At 35.1% G+C, this 12,374-nt stretch overlaps 1 protein-coding gene across 4 annotated transcripts in view; it reads right to left on the bottom strand.

Annotated features, from left to right (window-relative positions):
* KANSL1 (KAT8 regulatory NSL complex subunit 1) overlaps positions 1-12,374 on the bottom strand; it is a 164,403-nt gene that overhangs the window by 109,966 nt on the left and 42,063 nt on the right. The gene's annotated exons all lie outside the window — the stretch shown is intronic.

Genomic DNA, 12,374 nt, shown 5'->3' with positions numbered 1-12,374 from the left:
GAGGAAACACTATAGACTTGAATGCTTATTTAAGAAAATAAGGCAGACTGAAAATAAACGACCTAAATGTAAAACTTAAGGAAGATTTAGGGGGGAAGAAGCTCAGTGGTAGAGCACATGCTTAGCATGCACGAGGTTCTGAGTTCTATCCCCAGTACCTCCATTTAAAAAACAATAATAAATTTAAAATAATTTTTAAAGAAGCTTTTATTAAAAATCCAAAAAATATTAAAAAACCAATGAAATAAAAATTATAAACAAAAGGCAAAGTCAATCAATCTAATCAAGATAAGTTTTTATAAAAAGCTAATTGATAATAAAGCAGAAAACTTTGAACCCAAGAAGGAAAAAAAATAAATAAAAGAGTAGGTTCAACAACAGAGTAAAGAAGTACAAATAATAAATCTTTGGGAAGATTTTAAGAGATTATCTAGGTAGAATTTCATGCCAATAAATCTGAAAATCTAGGCAAGATGAGTGATTTTCTAGGAAAATGTATTGCCAAAATTTGGTCTTGAAGGAAGAGGTTAAAAACCTTAAGACAATAACCACAGAAAAAGTTTAAAATATAAGCAAAGACCTACTCATAAAAGTATAGTGGCAACTAGCTCAAGACATTTTAACAGTCAAGTTCCATCGAAAACATCAGTGAACAGATAACCCTTGTTAACTCTTCCCAAGCATAGAAAAAGATGGGAAAAATTGACCACATCTATCTATGAGCCTGCCATACCAAAGCCAGTCAAAAAGTAAAACTATAGGCTATTTCAAGTTACAAACATGGAGGAGGGAAAGCAGCCCACCCCGCAAAACACTTAAAAATCCCATTTGACATATATTAAAAGAATAATCCAGGTCATCCAGAAAGTCACTATCTGACAATGATAAGAAATCCCCACTGGAATATATACTCCAGAGATAGCAGAGATTCTTGTCTATTTTGTTCACTGCTCCATTTCCAGTGCTCTGAAGAGCCCCCGGCAAATAATAAGCACACAACAAATATTTGCTGAATGAATTCAAGGATTAATCAGCATCAGGAAATCATTTAAGAGCTCTAAAAGAAAAATATATACATTACTACGTCCACAGATACTGAAAAGTCATTGATAATATTTAATACTCGGTTGTAACAAAAATCTTTATTGAGTGAGATTACAACTATCCTTTTAACTTCTATCCTAACAATGGACAATTATCACACACCTATAGCACAAATCACACTCAGTGGCAAAACATAACTTCTCTAATTAAAGTTAAGACCCAGATAAGAAAGTCTCCATACCTCTGTTACTATTCAACCATGTACTAGAGGATTCCAGTCTATGCAATCGGACAAGAAAAAGAAACACTAAGTCTAACACTTGAAAAGAAAACAAAAATGTCACCATCTATCACTGATTGTCCACCTAGTAAAAATCAAACAAATAACTGAAAGACATGCTAATAGGAAAATTCAGCAGCCAAACAAACAAAATCAACATATAAAAAGAATTTTCCCACATACCAACAAGAAATAATCTCATTCTTAATAGCATTAAAATCTATAAAATACATAGAAATAAATATGCAAAGCCTACAGAAAGAAAAGTATAACTTTAAACTTTTACTCTAGACATAAAGGACTTCAACAGAGAAAAGTATCGCAACTTTGGAAGACCTAATGTTGTCAAGATGTCATTATCGCCCCTCACTACACCCATTAAAAAATAAATAAACCTAATTATCCCCCAAAAGATGTGACATCTCCAAATTAATGTACAGTCACAATCCAAATCCCAACATGATTTGAAGGAAGCTGGTAAAATGATATAAAGTTCATATGGAAGAAGATAATCAGCAAGAACAGTGCCCTCACAAACATATGTATTTGTGCAGTTACTTCAGATATTTAAAGCTATGGCTTATATTAGAGATAGCATGTAGAGTAACACTGTATCATGCAAAGCTTTAATAATTCAAACAGTGTGCTTTTGATGCAGGAATTGATGTTGGATCAATGAAACAAGACAAAACGTTAACAGACATTTATATGAATTTAGTTTACAATCAAAGCAGCATTGCTAATCATAGAAAAAGAATGATCTACTCAATATACTGGCTAGGGACAACTGGTTATCCATGGGAGGAGGGTGGGCAGGAAGGGGAGAGGGAATGACATTCTTGCCTCAAACCATATACAAAAAAGAGCTGCACAGAAAACGGACTGGTGATTAGTTGCCAGGGGCAAGTGTGTGGTGGGGTGCAAAATGAAGGGAGTCAGAAGATACAAACTTCTAGTCATAAAGTAAGTAAGTTATGGGGATGTAATGCCAGCATGGCAACCAGTTAATAATACTGTATTACATATTTAAAAACTGGTAAGATAGTAAATCTTAGAAGTTTTCATCCCAAGAAAAAAAAAATCTGTAACCATTTATGATGATGGATGTTTACCAGACTTATCGTGGTGACCATTTCACAGTATATAAAAATATCAAATCATTATGTTGTAAACCTGAAACGAATACAATATATGTCAATTATACTTCAATTTTTTTTAATTCAAATAAAAAAACTTCAAGAGCTAAACATAAAAGCTAAACATAGTGATTCTTCTTAGAGAAACTCTTCTCCAACAAAAGGCCTTTCACTCCAAATAATTTCATTCCATTTCTTTCCCTCCCCAAACATTGACAATCTCTTCTTGCCTCTGCTAGTTACATCAATAGTCTGCCAATTTTCAAGAATCAAATATCCAATCACGTCACCAAGTTTCCTTAAGTGTGTAATCAGTGAAATACGTTAGACTTGTGGAGTCAAGAGCTCCAACACAACCTTGACTTTTATTCTAATAATCTTCAGCACAGTCACTTGACCTCTCTGTCCCTGTTTCTTGTTTGTAAATGACAAATTTGTGCTTCATTCCATGTCCATCGCCTTGGTTCAAAAGACTTTAATTTGCAGCTAGGCTACTTGCTTTTAAGTCTTGCCCTGCTCCAAACTATCCAACACTTCCAATTCATCCAGTCCACATCCACTTTCAAAGATACCTTTATGAGCACTTTAACCATGCCAATCCATGTTAGTAATTCTGCACTATTCTTAGGATAAAATCCAAATGTACTAGCCTGGCATTCAAAAACAATGTGACCCCAACTTACCCTACCAACCTCATCTTTCACTTTCTTGAAACTTTTATCTCTAGCATACAGTTCTCTTCCCTGTTAACCCTACAAAACATCCTCATCTGAGGCCCCTCATTCTTGAATCTGAAACATCTTATTTCCTCTTGGAAACCAAAGTGCCATCCTTGATCCAAACTAAAGTTCCATCTCTTCTCAGCTCTTCTGATGCCCTTACTTACTAGCCCACGGTAGACACTGTTTCCTCCTAAATTTCAGCATTTAACACCTGTATCATGTATCCAGTACTGAGCAAACTGCCTAATTCTAATGCTTCCTTTTCTACTTAAACATGGAGAGGGAAAAAATCAGTCACATAAATTATTCCTTGAAGGCAGGAACCAAGTTCTCAATTCTCCTTAAGTGTTTTCATCATTCCTTATTTTACTATCAGAGAATTGTTTCCTTGCCCTTTGAGGGCAAGGTTTATTTTGATGATAGAGGATCCTGAAAGGCTCTTTTCCAAATAATTAAGAGTTACCTTGAAAATTTTTATGTTTATTCTCTGCTCAGAGAATTCTGGATCTTCTTTTCTGGAACTGCCCCAGGGACACTTTTGACTACCCACACCTTAGTTTCTTACTCAGATTATCAACACTGGTAACTCTTCTGATCACTGCTGAAGAACTATTAAAGGAATACCAACTGTTAGCTTTTGAAGGCTGGCCTGCCAGGAAACACCCAAGAGCAAAACTGTACTTTACCTTTCCATAAGTGGGCCAGAAAATCTTACTGTTCCTGGATGAAATTAAGGAAATTTTTCTCATCTAATAATATCACAATATATTAGAGTAAAACATGGAAGTGTATCTAACACTGCTTTAGATATTAATGGAAATAATAACCTCACACCTAACAAAATGTGAAACCAAGTATATACCTATCACATCGACATCTTGAATGGATACTTGCAAATATCAAAGTCACCTCACACCTCTTAACTCTTGGATCTGAGACTTACTTATACCAAGTTATTATTAAGAGCAAATTAAGAGAATTATCATTTGGGAAGACAATCATTGCACCAAGCAAACTTACTGCAAGTACAAAATTAGCCTTTCCACTTAAACTTCCAAGTCAAATTACTTCTGTGAATGCTTGAATGTATTTGCATAAGAGATCAATTTCAAAAAACCTGGGAAGAAACAAAATGAATCTTAAGCAAGCCTCACTGTTTTCATCTTACAAAGAGAGAACCGGCCTGTCTTCCAGCCTTGTGAATAAAGATCTTGCAAAATTCACTAGGCATAGGGTGTGCTCAAAGAATACTTGCTGGAAAAATCTGCTGGAGGAGTGCCAGTTTAAAAAGAAAAACATTTTCACCCAGTTGGACATCTAGAGAAACAGGGGTTACAGCAACTAAGCTGAAAACTCTCAAGATCTGAAGAAATTTTTTAAAGAAAAAACCTAAATCTTTTCATTCTCTAAGCAAAAGTCACGAAAGGCAACTAAATGAATCAATGAAGGATTCAATTATGGTAACTTTATGCATCTAAAAAGCAGTAACTGAAGTTCTATCTTTGATATTTTGCAGTGTGAAAAGGCAACCAGTCTCTTTATTTGTTCTACGTAAATGAACTTTACAATCTGTGATAGTTTTTAATCAATTGTTTCTGGGAAAGAAACAGGAACAACAGAACTTCTTATTGTTTTGTTTAAAAAAAAAAAGAATGAAAAACTTTTAAAATTCTTTTGCTTATTAGGGGAAGAGTAGAGATAGATGTTTTTCATTAGGGATATTTATTTCCAAAGCGTAACACTCCAAAAACATCTCTCTTTAGTGAAAAGGACACTCATCTGGTAAAGGCCTTTGTCTTCATTCTCACTATACCCCATCCTCAGGGTCCATACTGTGTAATCTTACTTTCAGATTTCTTCACTACCACAAGTGGAACACGATAAAAGAAAAAAGATTAAAAAACAAACAACAACAACAAAAAACCGGTTACACACAGGCACACACACTGGCACCAAGTTGCCTCATGACGGAAACAAGTGAGCAGACCGCTGCAGCTCTGCCATTAACTCCCTTGTGGGACCCAGTCTGCAGACTCCCCAAGGAAACACAGGCAGCCTGAGCTACACAGAGGGTTGCCTGGCTGCTCAACATACCTCAGCAAAACAGACAATACCGTTAACAGTGACAAAGGCCTTTGCCATCCTGGCCAGGGTCTCCTCGTTACAAAACAAACAACAATTTTCAAAAAAGATAATCCAGATTTTGTAAGTGACGAATTTAAACCTAGGAGGATTAAAAGACAAAACTAATATTAACAATTCTCAACAGTAGTCCAAAATTGTTTCTACTGTATTGCTCCCTCTTTAGAACTAATCCCACAAATGCTAAGAAAAGTAGTAACCTCTAGTTCATCCTTCAGGTTTTCTGGTGATTTTCAAATGTTCATGATAAACCTTATACTCAGACAATGAAATGACACAAATTCATGTATGTGGGCTGAAAACCAATCAGAATAGTCTTCAACTTCTATTTCATGTCTTTCAAGTTCTTATAGTAACCAGATTTACCAGATTTCATGATGAAAATACATTAACAAACACTAAGTACATGCTTAGAACTCATGAGCTTTAAGCACAGGGAAGGCTAAAGGAGAAAACATAAAATACTTTCGTATCTTAAAAGATTTTTTTCCAGCAACTAAGGAAATAAGAGGATTTTTCCACATAAGTTAAAATATAAATCATTCCTTTAGAATGTCAAAAATGTTTATTTTACCCATTTAATGATAAAATAAGAAACAAGTCACTTCCCTAGATTATTTTAGTAGAAAGAAACTATGTAACCTTCCCACCATCCCTCATGGTCAATATCATGCCCATACTGTGCCATCAGAGGCATCTAAAGAGCTACATGCCTTCAGGGTGCTTCATTTCTCCAAAAAGAATCTTCTTTCTGCTCCTCCTCAAAACAGTTGCAGGAGAAAAACAGTAGAAAGTGCAGTAAGGAAGAACTAGCTTTTATCTTCACCATGACCTCAAGAAAATCATTTAACATATGTATCTACAGTCCTGAGTCTCAAAGGTAAATGAAGACATCACCTTAATATCAATGTTTTAAAGATTTACCAAATACAAACCACCTAACATATAGAAGGTATGATCAGTATGTATTAATTCCCATTTCCTTCTCTTAAAAAAAAAATCATTCCAGCCACTTCCTTAGATGCTATGTCTACCCTAGCAAAATGCCCCACCCAACACATCCAACTTACATTCCATGAAAGAAATGAGTAATGGTACTGCAAAAGTTAAAAGGTACATTTGGTATAACTTTCCTCAAAATATATTACCAAATTACTTAATATTACTTAAGTTTATTGAATATAATAAAGTTAAGTGTCATATTTTACATGATGTTTGGTAGATCTCATCAACCAAATCTAAAGGACAATTTGATTCATTTCCACTAAAATAGCTAGTTTATGCCCAGGCTGTGGATAAACAGAGTTGGCCCTCCCAACACCCAGTTTTCCAACCAAGACTGGTTGAATCCACAGATATAGAGGGCTGACTGTACTCATTGTTCTAGGCCATTTTATACAAGGAATCTGAGCATCCTTGGATTTTGGTATCTGCAGGGATTAACCCCGTGCAGATACCGAGGGACAGCTATACCCTGATTACTTATTAGTTCTGTGGCATTAAGCAAGTTATCTCAACTTTTCATTTCTCAGTCTGAGTCTGTAAAACTAAGATAATCTCTACCTTACTGTACGGTGAGGATTAAATAAATTAATGCATAGAAAGCATTTACAACACTATCAACCTCAAAATATTCAACATTATGCTATTATTTTTTTCCCTATCAACATATCTCAAATTATGTTATCCGATTAGACAAAGTTGGTTTAAAATGTTTCCTAGCTCAACCAAATCAGTTCAGTCAAAATCTTCCTGGGCTCTGTAATCACCCAGGTTTCAGACGAATTGAATTCCAACAGTACTCAGTTCTATCTTACCAGGAAGCATCTCTCAAGTACCACAAGAACACACAGAAAACAAAGATTAAAGGGTGAACAAGAAAATGGGTACATATATAAATGTAGTCAACTCCTTCGTCTCTGTTTAAGTCCATTTCCTGATTTTTAACAGTTGCTGGAACTTAAAAAGAATATAGAAACCTTCATTTTTAAGACACTAGGTACAGAACATGGACCCTCATGAGCTACACAGGTTATTTTGCAAGCTGTGTTCTTACAGTCATCCAAGCTTGAAACTTCAATCATCTATGATGATCCTTCTTTCACTGCCCCATACAACCTTTGTTATTAAGTCCCATTAAATCTGGTTCTGCACCATCTCTGGAATTTTCTTTTCCTTTTCACATTACATTTATTACACTTACCTATTTACATTTCATTTATTACACTTTATTACTAGATTTCGAAAGTATCCCCACTCTAGCCACCAAAGCCCCATGCCTTTCAGCCTCTGTCCTCTCTGTGTATGCTATGTCTTCTACCTGTACTGACATACCCCACTGGGCCACAACCAAAAGAAAACCTTGTATCAAAATCATAGTCATCCTTTAAGGCTCATTTCTAATATCCTTTCTTTCCATTTCCAGCAACCAGCTGTGATCTCTTCCTATTTCATTTGTATCACCCAGCATTTACCATATATTACTATATGCCATGCACTGTTCTTAATCTTTATCTTATGTTGCCAACACACATCAAAACTATATAAATTTGATACTCAGTTTATTCACCTATGGCATCTCATGTCTTACACATTTGCTCATTAAATAAGTACTTATTATATGATCATTTTAAAAGAGTACAGTTGACCTCAGAACAGCACGGTTTTAAACTCTGCACGCCCACTTACCATGTTGTTTTTTTCCAACAGTAAATACAGTCAGCGGTTGGCTGAATCCACAGATACTGAGGGCTGACTATAAGTTATACATTGATTTTCAACTGCACAGAGGGTGGGCGCCCCAGCCCCTGTACTGTTCAAGAGTCAACTGTACTTCACTCAATTTTAGAGAATGAAAACACCAGTCACAAGGCAACAGAAAACATTTGAAGCAACTAGATCTGCAGCCATGAGTAGCCCCCAAATTCTTGCTGCCTAACTTCCTTCCTTCAGAATCACATAAGAAGCACCAAGAATAATTCTCACTATCTACATAACTTCTTAGAAAAAAGAGAGGGAGGGGAAAAGGAAGCGGGAGAAAATACTTAAGTTCCTATTTCTGCCACTGGGTGTCATATGCAGGCTAGCAGGAAAAAACATCAAGCGTTAAATCAAAGGTGATCAGGTTAAATTAGACAAAGGTGTTTGGAAAATGAAGGTTTACTCAGCTGGGAAGTAAGTTCTCTAAGACATATATACCCCACATGCTAAGATAGACAATAATCATTTTAACGGATTAGGGAGGTGGGGAGGTTGTAAGGTACTAAAAGAATCAAAAAGCTCGAAGTCACCAAGTCAAGAAAACCATTTTGTTTTGATGTACAACAGTGACTTACAGGACTTTTGCCTCAGCTTCCTCAAATCCAAAAATAACAGTGCTGAGTATAGCTCCATCAATGTTATTTAAAGATAGAGTTGTCACAATTCAAAGTAGTTTGAATCCTAGAGATCAATTTCCTCATTTTTATTAGAAAAGTGGTTACATAATTAGCCCTACAGCTAGTTTGTAGCACAGAGGGGTTAAATATTAGGCCTCCGAGTTAATATTGCTCTCATTCCATCATTCTGTAAAAGAATAAGGAACAGGAAAAGAAGGACAAATCAAGTTGATAGCCACCTCTGGCAACATCATCTATGTATACTTAATAAATTCAAGTTAAGAGCTGTATCACAAAGCATTCCACAGTATCTAAAAAGCAAACCCTACAAACACACTAGCAATTCATTATACCTTAAAGTATTCACGAACAACTCTAAGAGGGTGAATTCCCTGGAAACAAAGGAAAGTCACTGCAATCAAGACAATCCAAAATTCAAGTAACTTCTCTAGTGTCACTACTGAGAATCCAGTTTATTTTTACTCAATCCTGATCTGGACCAGACTACAGGAGGCTATCAGACAAATAATACATAGGTTAGAATAAATTAAACCAAAAATAAAAATATGAAAATAAAACAAGAATGAGGCTTTGGAAAAAAGTACAACAATAAGACCTACAAGCTTGGCCCTAAACTTCCAAAAGCCAACTGAAAAATGGAAACCTAGTGAACAACACAAATTATAACAGCCAGGTAGTAAAAATAGACTTAAAAGCTTAGGAAAAAAATGCAATTATTCTTGGTTGCATAGCTTTGCCTCAAAGTCCTTATAAAGAAGGTATTATGTAATATAAATATATATTTAATATATATAAAACAACATATATTCCAGTAGTCTCAATGAAACGTTTTATGGAATCATTTCTACAGTGATCCTCAAGACAAGCTTATAGTAACAGTTTATGGAGGGGGGAAAATATATATATATACACACACATATATGTCCAGGTACCCAGAACACTGATGATCTAAGGACACATTTAAGAAAATATCTGGCAAAAAATATTTTCTTATCGACAAGTACTTACTATGGAAGTTCATAAACACACGGGCCAAGAAAATGAAAATTTAGCAAAATTAGGCATGGGTCCAGGAATTCATACCAAAACAGCAGAACAAAACCCTTAGAGGGTAAAGAGGAGGAATATAAAGAAAAACTGAAGTGAAGAGAATGTGGGCACACAAGCACACACTCATCAGTTCTATTACATACATGTGAAATAACTAAATGCTTTTATTTCTACTTCTGCAATTAAGAAATAAACATTGAGATATTTATTGAAACATACAGCTTCCTTCCTAGTTCCTCGATCAAGGAGATGATGTTTAAATTCCTGTTCCTTCCACAGTGATGTTACTAAACAATGGTATAGGTCAAACTCAACATGGTGCAGAATTTTCAAAGAAGTAGTTACATGTACTGAGACAGGAAGATATACATAACATTTCTGGATGCTTTTCCAAAAAGAGCTTAAAATAAAAAGATGAAAGTTTTAAACTAAACAAAATCATAACAAAAAATTAATAAAGGAAAAGCAAAGAACTGTGCTAACACGTCTCATTCAGCAATGTAGAATTTACCAACAGTAAAATAATACAATGATAAACATAATTTGTCAAAATTCAACAACATACAAAAATCATTCTACTACTACTATGCATGTGCCTGGGACTTATGGATGATTGTTTTCCCTTTTGGAAAAAAGGTAGGAAAGAAGGAAAAACGTAAGTTAATTCTTGATGAAAGCTTGTAATTTTCACAAAACCATCCACTTGTAATTTAAGCAACCTCATTTGAAAACAATTCGTCTCCCCTACTAAATATTTTCCCAGACAAAATCTGGTTACTTTATTTCAGACAGAAGTACTTCAGCAAAGGATTGTAATATTAGACAGGCTACTGGAAAGTAAAAAATTTGAAATACACCAGCTGGATCAAGCTCCTGAAGAGTGAACTAACTTCTTATTCTAGGACTCTTAAGAATTATAATTGTGGTTATGAGATTTGGGAGGGACTATTAAATCACAAAGAAAAGGCTTCTCAGCACCCAAAGAACAATATTCCCCTACTTTTTTTTCTTTTTTAATCAAACCAATGCCTCCACTCTCATTGGCCAATTGCCAAAAATCTTTAAAAATACTAAGAAGGTCAACAAACACCTGGCTAAATACCAGCCTTAGAAGTCAATCTGGTGACTCTGCATTTAAAAAGTATTCATATCAGTGGTTTTAATTTAAATTCAAGTATATTTACTTGGCAGTACTTTTAGTGTCCAAACTGTCCTTACTTTAATATGATCTGAAGCATGGAAATTCAACTTTTTAAAGCATTATTTAGTTAACTTCATTGTAAGAGGATTCAACTGATTCCAAAAAGTTTCCTAAAATGATCCCTTAGCTGTCGTCATAATTCACACCCTTCCAATCAACAAACCATTACGTGAGAAGAAATGCCCAAAATCAAGTGAGTGAATGACTAAGAGGTCTTTTCAAATCACTAGATTACCCCATGAAGTAAGAGAAGTTCTTTCCTAGGTATTTTGATTTCACTAGGTTGGAACAGTTACCCACAGCATTATCAAAACTTTGAAATGTTTTCAATACAATGTATCCTGAAAACAGTAAGCTTATAGATTCTAAGTGTTTTTCTTCCTCAAACACACAAAATAAGTACATGAAACTTAAAATGCTTCAACTACAGTATGTTACACAAAATTACTCTTTAACACAAAATATTCAGCTGTTAACCAAGATTTCTTAAAACAGTGGTATGCAGCAAAGTCTGCGGGGGGTGGCAAGCTGATTTACGCTACTAATCCATTTAAGGAAAGATAACTATTACAGCAGTAGCAAGGCTCTGAAATATATTTGCTTTAGATCTGAATATAGAAGTGGACTCTTGCAGGGAGGGTATATAGCTCAAGCAGTAGAGCACATGATTAGCATGCACAAGGTCCTGGGTTCAACCCCCAGTACCTCCTCCAAATATAAATAAATAAATAAACCCAATTACCTCCCCTTCATTAAAAAAAAAAAAAAGGTGGACTCTTCAGCACAGTAAACTGACAAATGGTAATGAAACTTGGTCTAGAAGGAAAAAACACGGCAAAATTATCCAGACTTTTTCCCTCAAAATAGAAACATAAACCAAAATTTCATACTCCAATATACAGTGTTATCCATGTGGATAATATAAATAAAACTGAGAAAAGAGGAAATTTATTTATGCTTAAAGCATAGCTGTCTCAGCAAAGCCTCCAGTGAAAATCTTAGTCACGTTTTTACTACAGGCAAGAGAAAGCCAATTACTCCAACATATCCACCGATTTCAGCCTTCTCTAGTAATCCAACCTTGACAATATCCCTACTCAAAGAGGAAATGAAAGAGGATCTACTAATTACCTCTCCTGTCCCTCTTTTCCAACATCTCATGTTCCCCTCTCTCATAAGCCTAGATAAATGCAGAATGATTTCTCTTTAAGGAGAGATACTGTACTTCCTTGTTTACTGTAAGGAGCTGAATGCAGGATTAGGAGGCAAGAACAAGAGTAAAGCATCTCTGATTCAACCAGGCCCACGTGGAGTGCCACATAAAGCTTATGGAGAAATTTCCTCAAACCAGCAGATTTTGAAAAACCAGTAAGAATTCATCCCAAATATGTCAATACATTT

The sequence above is a fragment of the Camelus dromedarius genome, chromosome 16 (assembly GCF_036321535.1).
Source record: "Camelus dromedarius isolate mCamDro1 chromosome 16, mCamDro1.pat, whole genome shotgun sequence".
NCBI lineage: Eukaryota > Metazoa > Chordata > Mammalia > Artiodactyla > Camelidae > Camelus > Camelus dromedarius.
This window is presented reverse-complemented; position numbering and strand designations above follow the sequence as displayed.